This window comes from Vombatus ursinus, unplaced genomic scaffold (assembly GCF_900497805.2).
Source record: "Vombatus ursinus unplaced genomic scaffold, bare-nosed wombat genome assembly UNPS02000582.1, whole genome shotgun sequence".
Classification (NCBI taxonomy): Eukaryota; Metazoa; Chordata; class Mammalia; order Diprotodontia; family Vombatidae; genus Vombatus; species Vombatus ursinus.
In genome coordinates, this window is record NW_020940360.1 from 16,906,084 (window position 1) to 16,927,745 (window position 21,662).

The window sequence follows — 21,662 nt, forward strand, 5'->3', positions numbered from 1 at the left end:
ATCATTTGCTATACCATGAAGTATGAGCCCTAAGAAGCAGTATCACTTCCAGTCACAAAATAACTGGGATGCTGAGGAGCAGTATTATTCCTGGTCCCAAGGGAAAAAGACCCTTCCAAGGTAGGACCAAAGCAACAAATCAAGAGATCACTGACCAAACCTCTTCCTAGATCAAACCACCACCTTGGAAGCAGTAAAAAGTTCCAAATCCCTACAACTATCTCTGAAAACAGTAATGAAAAAAAAATAAAAATAAAAAAAGCCTGAAGACTGGGACAATATCATTCTCACCCTCAACACCAGGAACTGAACCCAAATGTAACATAAAGTTCAAAGTCAAAATAAAGGCTAGAAAAATGAGCAAAAAAAAGAAAAGAAAAGAAAATGACCATAAACAAGCTACTGTGGTGATAAAGAAGATCAAGATACAAATTAAAAAAAAAAATCCAAGGATGTCATAAAAGCTACAAGCAAAGACTCAAAGAAAAATAGAAATGTGAATTGGACATAAGCCCAACAAGAATTCCTGGAAAAGCTAACAAGTTATTTTCAAAATCAAATAAAAAGTGTAAGAGGAAAAATTGATAAAGAAAAGAGAGCAAGGGAAGAAAATTATGAATGTTTAACAACCTGGTGAAACAGACACAACAAATACTGGAAAAAAATACCTGAAAAACCAAAAACTGGTCAAACGGTAAAAAAAAAAAAAAGTTACAAAAATTCACTGATGAAAAGAACTCCTTAAAAAACAGAACTGGACAAATGGAAAAAGAAGTACAGAAGTTTACTGAAGAAAATAATTCTTTAAAAATTAGAATTGGGCAAGAAGAAACTAAAGACTCTAAGAAACATCATAGGGCAATAAAACAAAGTCAATAGGTTGAAAAAGCAGAAGAAAATGTGAAATATCTCTACTGAAAAACAACTAATTTGGAAAACAAATCAATGAGAAATAATTTTAAAATTGCTGAACTACCTAAAAGCTATGATCAAAGAAAGAGTCTAGAAATCATATTCAAAGAAATTATAAAGGAAAACTACCACAATTTCTTTGAAGCAGAGAGTAAGGTAGAAATGAAAAGAAACCACTGGTCATTCTCAGAAAGAGATAAAGTAAAAACTCCAAGGAATAGTGTAGCCAAATTCCAGAGCTCCCAAATCAAAGAGACAACACTTCAAGCAGCAGAAAGAAACAATTGAAATATTGTGGAGTCACAGTAAGGTTAACAGAAGATTTAGCAGCCACCATGTTAAAGGAACAGAAAGCTTAAATGAAAATATTCTAGAAGATAAGAGAGCTAGGATTATAACCACAAATAACTAATCCAACAAAACTGAGTATAATCCTTCAGGGGTAAAAAAAAAAAAAAATGGGTATTTAATGAAATAGAGGGCTTTCAAGAGTGAAATGACCAAAACTGAATAGAAAATTCTGACTTTCAAATATAAGACTCAAGAAAAGCATGACAAGGTAAACATGAAATAAAAATCATAAGGGAATCAATATGGTCAAACTGTTTATATTCTTATATGGGAAGATCACACACACAAATAATATTATATATATATGTATATATATATATATGTGTATACACATCTATATCTATCTATCTATCTAGATATACAGATATATATGTACATATATGTGTATCTATATAGATAGATTGATTGATTGATTGAGTGATAGATAGATAGATAAATAGATAGATCTCCAAAGAATGTTACCATTATTAGGGCAGTTAGAAGGATTTTACATGGGCAAAGAGCACAAGAGTAAATAGACTATGTTGGAATAATCTAAAAAATGGATGGTTGAGAAAGATGGATGTACTGAGAAAAGGGGGAAAGGGAAAGGAAGAATGGGGAAAATTATATCACATAAAAGAAATATGCAAGGAATAGCTTTTATAGTTGAGTAGAAAATGGTGGAGAGGGCATTGCTTGAATCTCACTTTCACGTAAATTGGCTCAAAGTTGGTGACACATATGTGTGTATGTTTACAGTGTTTCTATAAACACACATATATACATATGTGTATCTGTATGTGTATACACATACACATATATAGATTGTCTGCTTGCTAGTTTTTGTTGTTGTTCATCCTTAATTCTCAAAAATGACCAAAGACATTATGAAGGTGATATCCTTACTTGTGTATGAATTGGATTTAAGTGAGGCAGAGCTGTACAAAGTCATCAGTCTTACTCTCTCCTCCACAGTCATGGAAGTCCAGTGGCAAGACATAAGGCATCCAGAGGACTGGTTATGGCTTGGGATGCAGTGAATGACCTTGGACTTTCTAAATTAAACTCTTTCCTAGGCCTCTGTTTGTCTGAGGCAAAGCCCTTTAAATGACTATGGGCTAAGTAAGACGCGACAAAATATTGCCTAATTTATCATTACAAAATTATCAATCTGGCAGTGGAAGACCCTCAAAATATCAGCCAGAAAAGAAAACAACTGCTATTTACACTCATTCTAAGCTATCAAAACTGAAGCAATGATATTATTGGCCATTCAATGAAAGCCAGTGTAGTTTGAGTTTAAAGGCATGGTCACGTGCTCCATTTGAAACATAGTGGACTGGTAATTACTCACACACACACAATTGAATATAGAAATTTATCTTGCTCAACAAGGAACTAGAAGGGGAAGGAGAAAAGAGAAAACCTGGGAGATGAAAGCTGGTTGGTTGGTTGTTGTCCTTTGCTCTCAAAGAGGACTGAAAAGATATCACTATGCTAGAATCAAGTCACAGTGTGTCCAACTGTGATTGATCAGGCCAATACAAGTTTGGAATGTTCTACCACAGGTCAGGCACAAAGAGTCCATGTGAACACTTGAGATGGATTCTCTAAATTTGCACATCTTGAGCTTCTTTCCATCTACTTTAATTCTTTGTTCATAGAGTACAGCACCTTCTCTGTTGAGGGCATGCTATGCTGAATGTTTCTATGCCAGCGTCTCCCATGTCATCCAATCAATTCCAAATTTCTTAAGAGCATCCTATTGCTCTTCTGACCACCATGTAAGTGCTTGCCCTGTGTGAGTTCTCCATAAAATAGTCTTTTTGGCAAGCATGTGTTTTGCATTAGAACAACATGGCCAGTACATCCAACCTGTACTCTCTGCAATAGAGTTTGAAACAGAGGGCAGATAAAGGAAAGCAGTGAGAAGAAGCAAAACAAACTTTAGAAGAAGCACAGCATAAAAAGAGAGAGAGGGAACGATAAACAGAAGAAAATAGGATGGAGAGAAATGTGGAGTTAATAATAATAATAAAGAATGTGAATGAGATGAATAACCAATAAAATGATAGCAGACAGTAAAATGGATTAGAAACCAGACTGCAATAGCTATATTGTTTACAAGAAACATACATGAAACAGAGTGACACTCACATATAAAATAAGGGGCTGAACCAAAATGAATTATGCTTCAGTTGAAGTAAAAAAAAAAAAAAGAAGCAGAGATTGCAATCATGATCTCAAACAAAGGAAAAGCAAAAATAGATCCAATTAACAAAGATAACTAAATCTTATTAAAATGAACCATAGGCAATAAAGTGATATCACTACTAAGCTTTTATGCACCAAATGTAATAGCATCTAAATCCTTTAAAGAAAAGTTAAATTAACAAAAAGGAAACAGACTATAAAAGTATACTAGTTGGAGGAGAAGGAGACCTAAACTTTCCTTTTTCAGAGCAAGATAAATTTAACCATAAAATTGATAAGATGTTAAGGAGATGAATAGAAACTTAGAAAAGTTAGATATGATAGACCCCTAGAGAAAAGAGAACAGAAATAGAAAGGAGTAGTAGCAGTAGTTGTTGTTATTTTCTCAGCTGTGTATAATATTGTCACAAAACTGACTATATATTAGGTCATAAAAACCTCACAAACCAATATGGAAAAGAAGAAATATTGAATGACATTCGCTAATGGGCCATAGAAGCATAGATTTAAAAAAATGTCAGCTAAATAATGTAATCCTAAAGGATGAGGAGGTGACACAGTGGATAGTAGGTGGTTCAATGGATAGAGTGCTAGACCTGAAGTAAAAAAGTAAAAAATACCTGACTGAAATCTGGCCTCAGACATTTACTAGCTTCATCACTTAGCCCTGTTTGCCTCAGTTTTCTCATCTGTAAAATGTTCTGCAGAAGGAAATGACAAACCACTCCAGTATCTTTGCCAAGAATATCCCAAATAGGGTCAATAAGAGTCAGATATAACTGAAATTACTGGAAAAAAAATGAGGGGGTGAAAGAACAAATCAGAAACAATCAATAATTTCATTAAGGAGAATAAGCACAATGAGACAACATGCCAAAATTTGTGGGATGTAGCCAAAACAATATTTAGGGGAAAATGTATATCTCTAACCAAACACATCAGTAACAAACAGAAAGATTCACTCTGTGAATTAATTGAAATTTTAAAACTAAATTAAACTAAAAAAAAACTATGAAAAGAACAAATTAAAAATTCCCAAAGTAACACCAAAATGGAAATCCTGAAAATCAAAGGGGATTAATAAAATTGAAAGTATAATAATGGACTAATATTTTTAAATTAAAAATAAAAAAGTTTAATTTGATTTTAAAAAAAAGAAAGAAGAAAACCAAATTACCAGCATTGAAAAATGAAAATGGTGAATACTCCAACTATGAAGATGACATTAAAGCAATTATTAGGAGTTTAAATGCCCGATTATAGACCAGTAAAACTGAAAGTCTAAATGAAATTGATGAATATTTATAAAACCATAAATTTAAGAAGAAAGGAAATAGAAATACTTAAAAAACTCTCTCTTAGAAAAAGAAATTGAACAAGCCATCAATGAACTCCCTAAGGAAAAAAATCCCCAAGATCAGATAGATTTACAAGTGAATTCTGCCAAACATTTAGGGTACAATATATCCCAATATTATGTAAACCACTTGAAATAAAAAAGATAAATAAGGATTCTTATGAAATTCATTTTACGAGAAATATTTTTGATATCTAAACCACAGAGAGGAAAAAACAGCCAAAGAAAATTATAGAAGGATTTCCTTGAAGAACATCAGTGCAAATATTATAATTAAAACACTGCCAAGGAGACTACACAAATATTTCACAAAGTTCATACCTTTTGTCTATGTAAGACTTAAAACAGGAACACAGGGATAGATCAATATTTGGGAGACTTTAAGTATATGAACTAATGAAAAGTGAAATGAACAAACCTAGGAGAACATTGAATCTAGTAACAGCAATATTGTAAGGATGTTCAACTGTGAAAGACTTTACTGCTCTGACCAAGACAATGATGCAAGGCCCATGATCCAAAATACCGATGACGAAAATGCTATCCACCTCCAGGACAGAACTGATCATTGCTGAATGCAAACTGAAGCATATTTTTTCTCATTTATTTATTTTTTTTGGTATGTGTTTTTTTTTGCTAACATTGCTAATATAGAAAAAGGTTTTACATGATTTCACATGTATAATCAATTTCATAATTCTAAGGGGTGGTATAGGAACTGAAGTGAGAGGGAGAATATGGAACTCAAAATTTTTTTTAAAAATTAAATGAATATCATTTTTAATGTAAAATAAAATACAGTTATTGATCTGTTCCAAAGGAAGAAGAGTCCTTATCAATGAGATCAACTATCCACTGAAGAATCAAAATATCTGTGTTCTCTTCACTAGTAAGTATCAAGTCCACATTATAATGACTTTCATTTTTTTCCCTTTACTTTTAGAAAAATAAAATTATCCTCAATATAATTCTACAACACTATATAGATAGATAAATATAGAGGAATAAAATATAAAAATTTATACAGATATAGAAATATAACATATAATCCCAACTACTCTTTTTGAGGTGAGACTGCCAACGTAATCAATTTTTTTTCATTTTTTACTCATTAGAAAGTCCAAACATACTTTTTTGTTAATAGTGCTGCCATTTTCCAATATATACAATAAAAAAGTTGATGGAAAGTCATGTATGTATGTGTGTATATATACACATATATACATATATATGTAGTGTGTGTGTGTGTGTGTGTGTATACACACACACACATGCAATGCTTTCGTGGCTGTTTGGATGTTCTATTTTCAATTTAGTACAGTTGGGAAAACACCTTCTTTTCAAAATTTAATCACAAATATTTCATTCTTTTTCTAAACTTTAAGTCTTTACAATGAAAAATTGTCAGAAAAGCCAAGAGCACTCTTAATTTAACTGGATTTGTACATTAAGACAAATATAGGCAGCTCTTAAATTAGAAATTTGATATGCACCTACTCCCACTGTGGCTTTGAATAGATTGTAGAGATTTGATATCTCACAGGAACATCACTATATCAACATTTGTTACCATTTTCCTTCCAGCCCATTATAAGGATGTATTCAATATTTTTCTTCAGTAGAACATTAAATAAAATTTATATAAATTATATATAAAACAGATTCTTAGTTCCAACTCTGTGAAGATGGTCTCTATTCCCCTGAATGGTTAATATTAAATCTTCAGTTCTGAATATTTCCTTCAGCAATAAATTTCTTTATCTTCTCCTTATATTATAGAAAACAAAGCAATAAAATGAAACACCTAATAACCTATCCATTTCAAGTTTCACAAGACCATCTTCAATTACATTTCATAGAGGCAATAATTTTACATGTAATTATACATGCATGTGTGTATACATTTGCACATTATATATATGAATAATTTCAAAGGTAATCAGTTATAGAGAAAGTATTTTGTGGGGTTTGCCCTTTCCTTACAAACACAGATTTTTATCATTTTGAATGCAATCTCCCTCCTAATAAATTCTGTATTTTACTTGCTACAACATATGTATTTGAATCTGCATTATCATGAAAAATAGAAATTAGAATGAGAAAAGAGAATTTTATTTCTCATAAATTAATTGGTTAAGATTCATTAGCCCTTTTCTTTGGAGAGAGTAGTTTCAGTTGAATGATGAAGTCTGAAGCCAGCCAGACTGCACTCAGTTAACTAGAGAGTGAGAGGAAAGGAAGTAGATTGTAGAAAACTTGCTTGTGTAATTTACCTACAAAACGAAAGATAGATAAAGCTAGTGGGGGTGGAGAGACAAAGTGAGGTGTTTTTGTTTGTTTTGTTTAATTGGTTGGGATTTGAGATCAGGAGAAGGGGGAAAGCATGTGCCAGGCACCTTACTAGGTAGTTTGTAAATGTTGTATCAATTGATTCACATCACAACCTGCAGAGTTAGTTGCTGTTTTTATTCCCATTTTACATTTGAGGAACATTTGAATCTTCATGTGATACTGCAGCGAAGGTTATACAGTGGGGCAAATCATCTGAGTAATGTGAAAACAAAAGTGGGAGAGAAAAGGCAGTTCTAAGTGAATTGCCTCGGGTGCTTTTGTTGTTGTTGTTTTCAGTTAAATATGAGATGAGAGGATAGGAGAAGGGAGAGCCTTGGTAAGTTTGTGGAAAGATAAAGAGTTTTTGAGAAGCTTTTGTAGAGACTGGTCAGGTAGGTATAAAAGGATTGCCGTGCATGGGACTTATGCAACATAAATTTATAGTGGATTCAGTCAGCATGGTTATGTGATTATTTCCAGGTATTGAATATCTTGTTGAGGATGAAGAGTTGGGTTAGGGGATACAATGCAAAAGAAGAAGTAGGGTGACAATAATTCTGAACAGATAAAGTAATTTCAGAGATCATAAACAGGTAAGTATAAGATGGGAAGAAGAAAGGAAGAAAGGAAAGAGAATCTAAGAATCCTAGAAATAAAGTGATTCTTCCCAAAGTAGCAAAGCCAGGATATAAACTCAAATTCTCTGACTCCAGATCTGGCAGGATGAAAGGAAGGAAGGAAGACAAACAGACAGGCTAAATAGATTTACAATGTTTTTTTTTTTAAAGAAAAAAACTGTTACTTGAGTGTTTTGTTCATGTGAATTAGGAGAATTTCTACATCATTCATTCATTCCTCATTCATATTTGATCATTCATTCAAATACGATTTGAGCATTTGATTATGGACAAGGCACAATATTTATTATATTAAGTTGCTTCTTTCTCTCCATCTGCTGGCACACTTTGTCATAGAAGACCTTTTCCTCCTATCACAGAATCAATATTAAATACACAGAGCAGCTTCATTACATTACACTTACCTTCAAATCCACTGGAATTTTCTGCCTTTTACAACTACATAACCCAGGTTGTTGTTGGGGTTTTTTTTTTTTTATGTCACCAGTCAGTGAATGTTTTTCTTTGTGTCTTTTTATTTCAACACCGAAAACAATGTCTGAGTAATTTTATATCATTTTGCCATGACATGGTGTATGCCTTAATTTGATCTAAGCAATGCAAAGAAATCTAAATAACAGCAAATCATCTACAAGCTGTAAGAAGTGCAATTAAACAATTTATTATGTCCATTAGGCCATTCTCTTTGTAGCAAGCAGCAGTAGGGCCAGAGGGAAGACTGGAATTCATTTAAGATAATCAAGTTAGGCTTGCATAGATCACAGTTAGAAAAATGTTCTCTAACAGAGACTCAATTAAGGGTAGCCGGGGCAAAGACTCACTCCCTGCCCTTGTCCTGCACACTTACACTGACAGAAAGGACTTCAATTGCATTTCCTTGGAATGCAGCATTGAAAGTGGCAACCAACTGCATCATTTTCCATAATTTGCAAATAATTCATTAGGAAATGTTAAGATCTGGAAATATCATAGATTTTAATGAAACTGAAATTATTTTTTCCTGTTTCCTCCCAATCTAATGTATAACTTAAACTAAACCCCCATGGGACTAGGACTCTCACTTTACAATAATAACAGAACAATAATAAAAGCAACAATAACATATCTGACAGGAATATAGCACTTCACTGTTTGTGAACTGCTTTACATAAATTATCTCATTTGTGATATTATGCTTCCTTTGCCTTGCAGAATTGTTCAATAAATATTTATTGAATTAATTTGAATTTTATTGTGAATATGAGGCACAGAGGTTAATATTACTTGTCTAATGTTATGCAAAATATTATTACCTGCCAGAAGATGATTATAACTAATATGTCTTTACAATGTCCAATTAGATCATTTTACGTGTTATTTTTGACCCCCTGAATTCATTATGGGGGAAATGAGAGAAAGTGACCATGGTGAAGAGACTATGAGAAAGACAAGTTGAAAATAGAAGCTGTCACTCAAGGAGTTATAGAACCAATTTTATTTGATTTCCCTTGTGCTAAATGAAATTATAAAGACTATTCCAGAAATACAAAAGAAAACTGTCTGATTTCTTTCATTGAGAATAGTATTCTTCATCATTACCTCTCAAAACTTTTTGTAATCCTGGTCTTCATAAACTTTATTCCCCTTCAAGTAATCTACAATCCCGTGACACTAGACTCCTTGGTATTCCTCCCACATGATACTGTATCCTCCAACTCCATGTATTTCCACTAGCTGTCCCCCATGCCTGGAATTTTCATCTCACCTCATCTCTGCCTCCTAGGTTCCCTGGCTTTCCTCTAGTTTTAGGGCCACACTTGAGGAACTAGAAGGTCACATGTGACCTCAAGGCAGCAGGTTCCCCACCTCCCCATTTTAGTCTCAGCGAATACCTTACCATCAACAAAGAGCCTTTCCCAGTTCTCTTTTAATGTTAGTGCTCTCCCCCTCTAAGTCTTCAACATGCCCTCTCACAATTTATCTTACATGTACTTTGTGTATACATAGTTGGTTGCATTAGTATCCCTCATCATACTCTGAACTCCTTGAGAGCAAGAATTGTTTGTTTTGTTTTCTTGTTTTTCCTGGAATTTCCAAAGTTTAGCACAGTGTCTGACACAAAGTAGAGTAAGCATTTAAATAATGGTTGAGTAAATGATCAACACCATCACCCTTCAACTATTTTTTTTTACTTGGTCTTTTGCACTTATCAAAAAGCCAGTCTTGAGATCATACTTTTAAAAATAAATTCAATTAATGTTTTATTTAGGATTTTATTTTCCACCAATTACACGTAAAAACAATTTTAACATTTTTTGAGTTCTAAATTCTCTCCCTCCTTGCGATTTCATATAGATTATACATGTGTAGTTATTCAAAACATATTTTCATATTAGTCATGTTGTGAAAGAAAACATAGACTAAGAAAAATAAAGAGTTTTAAAAAGTATAATTACATATGTATTCATATTCTAGGAGTTCTTTCTCTGGGAATGGATAGCATTTTTCATCAGAAATCCTTCAGAATTGTCTTGGATCATGGCATTGCTGAGAATAGCTAAGTCATTCACAGTTGATCATCATATAATATTTCTATAACTGTGTACAATGTTCTCCTGGTTCTGCTCATTTAACTTCGCATCAGTTTGTGTAAGCTTTCTCCAGTTTTTTTCTGAAAAAATACTGCTCATCATTCCTTAGAGTGTAATACTATTCCATCAGAAGCATATACCACAATTTGTTCCGTCATTCCCCTTGTATGTATCCCCTCAATTTCCAAATCTTTGTCACCAGAAAAGAGCTGCTAGATATACTTTTGTACAAATAGGTCATTTTCCTTTATATACGTATATGTATATGTATATACATGTATACATGTGTGTATATGTATATATGTATATGCATGTATATGTGTATATATGTGTGCATAGTGTGTGTATATGTGTATATATGTGTGTACACATGTATATGTGTGTGTGTATTCATGTATGTGTGTATACACATATATACATATACACACATATATACACACACACATATATACACACACACATATACATATACACATATATATACACACACATATATACATATACACATACACACACACACACACACACACACATATATATATATATATATATATATATATATGTGGAATACAGGCCTGGTAATGGTACTGCTAGATCAAGGAACCTTCTAGTTCCTCAAGTGTGGCCCTAAAACTAGAGGAAAGCCAGGGAACCTAGGAGGCAGAGATGAGGTGAGATGAAAATTCCAGGCATGGGGGACAGCTAGTGGAAATACATGGAGTTGGAGGATACAGTATCATGTGGGAGGAATACCAAGGAGTCTAGTGTCATGGGATTGTAGATTACTTGAAGGGGAATAAAGTTTATGAAGACCAGGATTACAAAAAGTTTTGAGAGGTAATGATGAAGAATACTATTCTCAATGAAAGAAATCAAACAGTTTTCTTTTGTATTTCTGGAATAGTCTTTATAATTTCATTTAGCACAAGGTTATATAGTCCATTGGGCATAGTTTCAGTTCCAAATTGATCTGCAGAACAGTTGAATCAGCTCACAACTCCATCAACAACGCATTAGTGTCCCAATTTTTCCACATCTACTCCAGAAACTGTCATTTTCCTTTTGTGTCATATTAGTCTATCAGATGAATGTGAAGTGGTACCTTAGAGTTGTTTTACTTTGCATTTCTCTAAATGTAAATGATTTAGAGTTTTGTTTTTTTTTATGTGACAATTGATAGTTTTGATCTCTTTTTTTACTAAAAACAGCCTCTCCATATGCTTTGACTATTTATCACCTGGGGAAGGGTCTAATTTTTTTTTAAAATTTGGCTCAGTTCCCTATACATTTGAAAAATTGGGCCCTTATCAGAGAAACTTGCTCTAATTTATTTTTCAGATTCTTGTTTTCCTATTAATTTTGACTGTATTAGTTTTGCTTGTGCACAACTTTTTTTTTATTTCATGTAATCAAAATTATTTATTTACTGGCTATAATCTTCTCTGTCCCTTATATCATCATAAAGTCTTTCCTAATCCATAGATCTGAGAGGTACCTTTTTCTATGCTCCCCTAATTTATTTATGCTGTTACTTTTTATGTCTAAATCATTTATCCATTTTTACTTTATTTTAATATAGAGTATGAGATGTTAGTCTGTAAGACTCTGCCAAACTGCTTCCCAATTTTCCCAGAAATTTTGATCAAATATTGAATTCTTAGCCTGAGTCTTAGATCTTTGGGTTTGCAAAATACTAGATTACTAAGATCATTTACTGCTGTGTATTGTGTACCTAATCTATTCCACTGATCAATCACTCCATTTCTTAGTCAGTATCAGATTGTTTCATGAAAATAGTAATTTAGTTTATAATATAGTTTGAAATCTGGAACTGCTAAACCACCTTCCTTTATATATTTTTTTCATTGATTTCTTTGATATTCTTGAACTTTTGTTGTTTCAGATTAATTTTGTTATTATTTGTCTAGTTCTTTTAAATAATTCTTTGATAGTTTGATTGGTATGGCACAGGAAAAGTAAAATAACCTAACAGGAATTGTCATTTTTAAAATATTTGCTTAGACTACCCATGAGCAATTACTGTTTCTCCAGTTTATATCTGTCTATATTCTGTGAAAAGTTTTTGGTAATTGGGTTTATATAATCCCTGGGTTTGTCTTGGCAGGTAGACTCAGAAGTATTTTATATTGTTTGCAGTTCTCTTAAATTAAATTTCTCTTTCTATCTCATGCTGCTGGATTTCATTGGTAGTACACTAAAATATTGATGGTTTATGTGAATTTATTTTATATTCTGCAACTTTTCTGAAGTTGTTTATTGTTTTAACTAGTTTTTTAGTTGATTCTCTATGGTTGTCTAAGTATAACATTATATCATGTGCAAAGAGTGATATTTTTGTTTCCTCGTTACCTCTTTTTATTCCTTCCATTTCTTTTTATTTTCTTATTGCTATAGCCAGTGTTTCTAGTACAATATGAATAATACTGGTTATAATAGACATCTTTGCATCACTTATGATATTATTGGGAAGATTTTAAGTATATCCCTGATAAAGATAATGGTGGCTCTTAGTTTAGATGGATATTCGCTATTTTAAGAAATGCCCTTTCTGCTTCCAGGAACCAAGATGGAGGAGTGAGAAGTAAGTAGCTCTCACCCTCCCTTATCAACCTCTGAAAGCCCAGAAAATATTGCACCAGGAAAAACCCTAGAACAACTGAACTAGAAGAAAGATGGGGTGCAGCAGTCCAGTAGCCCAGGTAGCTTGAGAGATTAATGGAAAAAGCCCCTCTTGCCCTGAGGAAAGGGTAGCAATACAGAACGGGAGGCATTTCAGCAAGCTAACAGAAAGCTCCACCTCAGCATACCAGGAGGAAATCCTGAAACCCAGGTGGCAGAGCAGGCAAGCACCAACACCTGGATCCCCAAGTGCCTCAGTGAGGGCAGGGGAGCCAGTGGAAACCAGCTCAGAAAACCACCAGGTGCCTCAGCATTCTACAGCAGTCTCCCAATGCCTCAGCAAAACTGTGTGAAACACTCAAATGGGTCCCAGGAAGAACATCCTGCAACATCCATTGGAAAAGAGGTGAAGAAAGCAAAAGGTAAGGAAAAGCAGGCAACCCTCCAGGGAACAGGCTACCCAATCCTACCCCTAGAGTTCCAGTGTTACTGATTCCAACCCAAGACCAGATAAGCTGCCGGAAATCTACAGCCTCCAACTGCCAACATCAGAAGCCCCAGGACACAAAGCCAGTGACCAGGCCCAAGGCTCCCAACAAAAGAAGCTTAGGTAAGTGCCCTCTACTCCCCAGCAAGAGAGCTCAATCTCTTTAAAAGTCAGGAAATAGGCAAACACCATGAGGAAAAAGAAACATATCATAGATTTATATTATGAAAACAGTGAAGATCAAGGCAGAAATTCTGAAGAGGACAACATTGTCAACAAACCCACAACTGAAACCTCAAAAGGGAATATAAACTGGTTTGAAGTCCAAAAAGCCTTCTTAGAAGAGCACAAGAAGGATTTTAAAAGTCAAATGAGAGAGGTAGAAGAGTCCTTAAAAAATACAATTGGCCAACTGGAAAAAAGTACATTGAAGAAAACAAATCCCTAAAAAATACAATTGGACAAATGGGGAAGGAGGTACAAAATCTAATAGAAGAAAACAACTTGTTAAAAATTAGAATTGGGCAAATGGAAGCTAATTATAGTATGAGAGAGCAAGAATCAGTCAAACAGAAACAAAAGAATGAAAAAATGCATGAAAACGTAAAATACTTCATTAGTAAAACAACAGACATGGAAAATCAATCCAGGGGAGATAACTTAAAAATTATTGGTCTACCTGAAAATCACAATGAAAAAAAAGGGCCTGGACAATATCCTTTAGGAAATCATAAAGGAAAACTTCCCTGAGGTCCTAGAACCAGAGGGTAAAATAGTCATAGAAAGAATCCACCAATCACCTCCTGAAAGAGATACAAATTGAAAACGCCAAAGAATATGGTAGCCAAATTCCAAAATTACCAGGTCAAAGAGAAAATACTGCAAGCAGCCAGAAAGAAACAATTTAAATATCATGGAACCACAGTCAGGATTACACAGCATCTGGCAGTTTCTGCATTAAAAAACCTTAGGGCATGGACCATGATCTTCCATAAGGAACTTTGATTACAACCAAGGATCAACTATCCAGTAAAAATGAGCATGATCCAGGTGGATATTCAATGAAATAGGGAACTTCCAAAACTTCCTGATAAAAAGACCAGAGCTCAACAAAAAACTTGATCTTCAAATACAAAACTCAAAAAGGTAAAAGGGACAGAAAGATACAATATATTGTTAATAAGGGCAAACTATCTACATTCCTACAAGGAATGATGACACTTGTAACTCTGGAGAACTGCATTGTTATTACACCATATTAAAGGGGTATACATAAAGGGGATGGAAATAAGGTGACTTTGATGTAATGATAAAAAAAATCTAATCAAGTGGGTTAAATGGATCCAAGTAAGTGGATTAATCCAATCTAAGAAAATGTTCTGAGAGAAAAGGAAAGGAGGAGGCAGACAAGGGTAAATTACATTACAGAAAAAGTCACAAAAACCTATTACAGAAGAGGGAAAGAGGGGAGGGAAATGAGCATTGTTTGAACCTTACTCTCATGAGATTTAGCTCAAGAAGGGAATAACATAATCAGTTAGGTATAGAAATCTAACTTGCCCTTTAGTCAGTAGGAGGGAAAAGGGGAAAGAAAAGGATGGGGGATAGAAGGGAGAGAAGAAGCAGTAAGGGTAAAGGGGAAGTAAAGGGAAGGGGTTAATAGAAGGGAGGAGGGACTGGGGAAGGTGGTGGTCAAAAGCAAAACACTAGCAAGGAGGGAAAAGGAGAAAGGAGAAAGAAAAGCCTAAATGGGGGGAGGAAAGGATGGAGAGAAAGACAAAGATAGTAATCATAACTATGAAAGTGAATGGGATGAACTCTCCCATAAAACAGAAGCAGATAGCAGAATGGATTAAAAACCATAATCCTATAATATGTTGTTTACAGTAAACACATTTGAAAAAGAGCAACACACACAAGGTAAAGATAAAAGGTTGGTGCAGAATATATTATGCTTCAGCTGAAGTAAAAATAAAAGAGGGGCAGCAATTCTGATCTCAGACAAAGCAAAAGCAAAAATAGATCTTATCAAAAGAGATAAGGAAGGAAACTATATCCTGTTAAAAGGCACCATAGACAATGAAGTAATAACATTACTAAACATATATGCACCAAATGGCATAGCATCCAAATTCTTAGAGGAGAAGTTGAGGGAGTTACAGGAAGAAATAGATAGCAAAACTATACTAGCGGGGGACCTCAACCTCCCCCTCTCTGAACTAGACAAATCTGACCACAAAATAAACAAGAAAGAAGTTAAGGAGGGAATAGAATATTAGAAAAGTTAGGTATCATAGACCTCTGGAGAAAACTGAATGAGGATAGAAAGGAATATACTTTTTCTCAGCAGTACATGTCACCTACACAAAAATTGACCATGTACTAGGGCATAAAAACCTCACAATCCAATGCAGAAAGGCAGAAATATTAAATGCATCCTTTTCAGATCATGATGCAATAAAATTATATGTAATAAAGGGCCATGGAAAGGTAGACTAAAAATAATTGGAAACTAATCTGAAAAAATGATTGGGTCAAAGAACAAATCATAGAAACAATCAATAACTTCATTCAAGAGAATGACAATAATGAGACAATATATCAAAATTTATGGGGTGCAGCGAAAGCATTTCTTAAGGGAAGTTTTAAATCTCTAAACGCTTACATGAATAAAATAGTAAAAGAGGAGATCAATAAATTCGGCATACAACTAAAAAAACTAGAAAAAGAGCAAAATTAAACACCAAATTAGAAATATTGAAAACCAGAGGAAAAATTAATAAAATTGAAATTAAGAAAACTATTGAACTAATAAATGAAACTAAGAGCTGGCTTTATGAAAACAACAATAAAATAGATAAGTCTTTGGTTAATTTAGTTTAAAAAAAAGAAGAAAACCAAATTACCAGTATCAAAAATGAAAAGGGTGAAGCCATCATCAAGGAAGAGGAAATTAAAACAATAATTAGGAACTATTTTGCCCAACTGTATGCCAATGAATTTGACAATCTTAGTGAAATGGATACATATTTACAAAAATATAAATTGCCCAGATTAACAGAAGAGGAAGTAAAATACTTAAATAGCCCCATCTCAGAAAAAGAAATTGAACAAGCCATTGATGAACTCCCTAGGAAAAAATCTCCAGGGCCAGAAGGATTTACAAGCGAATTCTATCAAACATTTAAAGAACAATTAATCCCAATACTATATAGACTATTTGGGAAAATAGGTGAAGAATGAGTCTTACCAAATTTTTTTTTATGATACAAACATGGTGCTGATAACCTAAACCAGGAAGAGTCAAAACAGAGAAAGTAAATTATAGACCAATTTCCCTAGTGAATATAGATGCAAAATTTTAAATAAAATATTAGCAAATAGATTACGGCAACTTATCACAAGAATAATACACTATAACAAGGTAGGATTTATACCAGGAATGCAGGGTTGGTTCAATATTAGGAAAACTATCAGCATAATTGATCATATCAACAAAAAAACTAACAGATTCCACATGATCATCTCAATAGATGCAGAAAAAGCGTTTGACAAAATACAACACCCATTCCTATTAAAAACACTAGAGAGCATAGGTATGAATGGAGTCCTCCTTAAAATAATAAATAGCATCTACCAAAAACCTCCAGCAAGCATCATATGTAATGGGGACAAGCTAGAAGCATTTCCAACAAGATCAAGGGTAAAACAAGAATGTCCATTAACACCACTGTTGTTCAATATCATACTGGAATTGTTAGCTTTAGCAATAAGAGAAGAAAAAGAAATTGAAGATATTAGAATAGACAAAGAAGAAACAAAACTATCAATCTTTGCAGATGATATGATGATATACTTAGAGTATCTTGGAATCAAGTAAAAAAACTACTTGAAATAATAAACAACTTTAGCAAAGTTGCAGGCTATAAAATAAACCCACATAAGTTATCAGCATTTCTATATATTATCAACAAAGCCCAACAGCAAGAGATAGAAAAAGAAATTCCATTCAAACTTATTGTAGATATTATAAAATATTTAGGAGTCTATGTACTGAATCAAACCCAGGAACTATATGAACACAATTACAAAACACTTTTCACATAAATAAAGTCAGACCTAAATAATTGGAAAAACATCAGTTGCTCATGGGTAGGCTGAGCTAATATAATAAAAATGACAATTCTACCTGTTAATTTACTTATTCAGTGCCATACCAATCAAACTACCAAAAAAAATTATGGAGTTAGAAAAATAATAACAAGATTTGTTTGGAAGAACAAAAGCTCCAGAATATCAAGGGAAGTAATGAAAAGAAATGCAGGGGAAGGTGATCTAGCCATTCCAGATCTTAAATTGTATTATAAAGCAGCAATCATCAAAACTGCTTGGTACTGGCTAAGAAATAGAGTGGTGGATCAATGGAATAGGTTAAGTATGCAAGACACAGTAATCAATGACTATAGTAATCTATTATCTGATAAACCCAAAGACCCCAGATTCTAGGACAAGAACTCAGTATTTCACAAAAACTGCTGGGAAAACTGGAAAAAAGGATGGCAAAAACTAGGCATAGATCATAATCTCACACCATATACCAAAATAAAGTCAAAGTGGGTTCATGATTTAGATACAAAGGCTGATACAGTAAGCAAACTGGGAGAGCAAGAAATAGTTTACCTATCAGATTTAAGGAGAACAGAAGAATTCATGACCAAACAGGAGATAGAGAACATTATGAAAAGCAAAATTGATAACTTTGATTGCATTAAACTGAAAAAAAAAATTTTCACAAACAAAGCCAATGCAACCAAGATTAGAAGGAAGGTAAAAAATTGGGAAAGAATTTTTATAACCAGGTTCTCTGATAAGGGCCTCATTTCTAAACTATATGGAGAATTAAGTCAAATTTATAAGAATACAAGTCATTCCCCAATTGATAAATGGTCAAAGGATATGACCAGGCAGTTCTCAGATGAAGAAATTAAAGCCATCTATAATCATATGAAAAAATGCTTTAAATCGCTATTAATTAGAGAAATGCAAATCAAAACAACTCTGAGGTACCACATCACATCTATCAGATCAGCCAACATGCAAAACAGGAAAATGATAAATGTTGGAGAAGATGTGTGAAAATTGGAACACTAATGCATTGTTGGTGGAGTTGTGAAATGATCCAACCATTTTGAAGAGTGATTTGGAACTATGCCCAAAGGGCTATAAAAATGTGTATACCCTTTGACTCAGCAATAGAACTTCTAGGGCTATATCACAGAGAGATCATATAAATGGGAAAAGGACCTACATGTGCAAAAATATTTATAACAGCTCTTTTTGTGAAGGCAAAGAATTGGAAATTGAGAAGATGTCCATCAATTGGGGAATTGCTGACCAAGTTGTGGTATATGAATGTAATGAAATGCTACTATGCTATAAGAAATGATGAGCAAGCTGACTTCAGAAAAACCTGGAAAGACTTGTAAGGTCTGATGCTGAGTGAAGTGAGCAGAACCAGGAGAACGTTGTACACAAGAACAGCCATGTTGTGTGATGACTAATATTGATAAACTTAACCCTTCCTGGCAATACAAGGATCTAAGACATCTCCAAAGGCCTTGTGATGGAAAATGTTATCCACGAAGAAGAAAGAATTATGGAGTTTGAATGCAGATTGAAGCATATTATTTACTTTTTTTCTTCTTCTGTTGTGTTTTGTTTCCTCTTTCTGGTGGTTCCTTCTATTGGTCCTAATTCTCACTTACAACTTCACTAATGTGAAAATATGTTTAATAGGAATGTAAATGTATAGCCTATATCAGATTGTGTGCCATCTTGGGAAGGGAGGGGGAGAAAAATTTAAAACTCAAAAGCTTATGGAAGTGATTGTTGATAATTCAAAATAAATTAGTTTTAAAAAATAAAAAAGAAAGGCTCCTTTAATTCTTAATGCTTTCTGGCATTTTTAATAGGAATAAGTGTTATATTTTGTCAAAGACTTTTTCTACATCTATTGATATAATCATGTAATTTTAATTGTTATTGGTATGTTAATAGTTTTTCTAACATTGAACTAGCCCTGCATTCCCCAGTAAAAATCCTATCTGGTCATAGTGTGTGATATTTGTAAAGTATTGCTGTAATCTCTTTGCTATCTTATTTAATTTTTTTACATCAACATTCATTAAGGGAATTGGTTTATGGTAATCTTTCTCCATTTTTGCAACCCCTGGTTTCTAAAAAAAACATATTTATATCAAAAATAATTTGGTAGGACTCCTTTTTAGCATTTTTTTCCTCCAAATAAGTTGTGTAGTACTGGAATTTGGTGTTCCTTAAAAGTTTGGTAGAATTCACTTGTGATTCCATCTGGTCCTGGGGATTTTTTCTTAGGGAGCTGATTGATGATTTATTCAATTATTTTTTCTAAGTTAAGGATATTTAACTATTCTATTTCCTCTTATGATAATCTGAATAGTTTATGCTTTTTATAAATTAGTGTCAATTTCACTTTGTCAGATTTACTGACATATAATTGGGCAAAATAACTCCTAATAATTTGTTTTAATTTCATCTTCATTAGTGGAGCATTCACCCTTTTTTTATTTAACTCTTTTTTGTTACAAGTCAACAAAAAATTAACATTCTTTTTTTTTTATTTTGATGTACAGTGGGATCCAGAGTCTGAGACCATGTCCCATGACTCCACAGTAAATATAAGCTACCTTAGATGAATTTAAACCACAAAAGAAGCTCTAAGTATTTCACGGGAAAATTTGTATGTAACCTTGGGTCATCCTTGGCATTATGCAGTCTTTGTTCTTTTTCTATATTAGTCTGACCTGACCTGAGGGCAGTGTGGGGATCCATTACTCTGTCCTCTCCCAGGACAACCAGTTTCATTAATAAACTCCCTCAATTAACCCAATAAGTCATAAAGATCTACACATTTATCCTCAGCCAGTTTCATTAATAAACTCCCTTAATTAACCCAATAAGCCACAAAAATCTGCACATTTATCCTCATGCTTATGTGGATTGTCTTTTCTTTGGTATGTTGATATCCTCTCAGAGGGTCTGCAGCCTTACAATTGTCAGAATCAGGGCAGAACAGATCTATGTCTTTACATTTGGGCTCCAAATTCTCTCCCTCATTCCCATACCCTCTCCTTGAAAAGGCAAGTAATTTGGTAGAGACTACACATCTGCAGTCATGCAAAACATTTCCATATTAGCCATGTTGTAAAAGAAAACACAGAACAACAACAAAGAATAATAAAGTTTTTTTTTTAAAGTATGCTTTAATCTTCATTCAGACTACATCAATTCTTTCTCTTTGGGTGGATAGCATTTTTTTTATCATAAATACTTTAGAATTTTCTTGGATCATTGTATTGCTGAGAATAGTTAACTCATTTAATATTTATGTCACTGTGCACGATGTTCTCCTGGTTCTGCTCACTTCACTTTGAATGAGTTCGTGTAAGTCATCCTATGTTTTTCTGAAAGCATCCTGCTCACCATTTCTTATACCATTATAACATTTCATCACAATCATAAACTACAGCTTATTCAGCTGTTCCTCAATTGATGGGCATCTCCTCAAAATTCAGTCTCATAATTCTTAAATTATCTTTCCTCAATCTACTTTCCAGGTCATTATTCCAATAAAATATTTCACATTTTCTTCTTTTTTAATGTTTAAAATTTTGTTTTATTGTTCCTTCATGTCTCATGAAGTCTTTAGCTTCCTCTTACCCAATTCTAAATTTTAAGGAACTATTTTCTCCTGGTGAATTTTGTACTTCTTTATCCATTTAACCAATTCTACTTCTTAAGTAGTTTTGTTTTTCCTTCAATGAATTTTTGTACCTCCTTTTCCACTTGGTGAGTTCTACTTTTTAAGGCATTCTTCTTTTCAATGGATTTTTGTGCCTCTTTTAACTTTTGGTGAGTTCTGTTTTTTAAGATGTTATTTTTAAGGTATTATTTTTTCAGTATTTTTGTGCTGTAACAAACTGTGGACTTTCTTTTCATAATTTTCTTGCAACACTCTCATTTCTTTTCCCAATTTTTCTTCTACCTCTCTGATTTCACTTTAAAAATAATTTTTTAGTTCTTCCATAAATTATTTTCTTGGGTGGGGGTGATGGGGATGAGAACAATTGAAATTTTTTTGA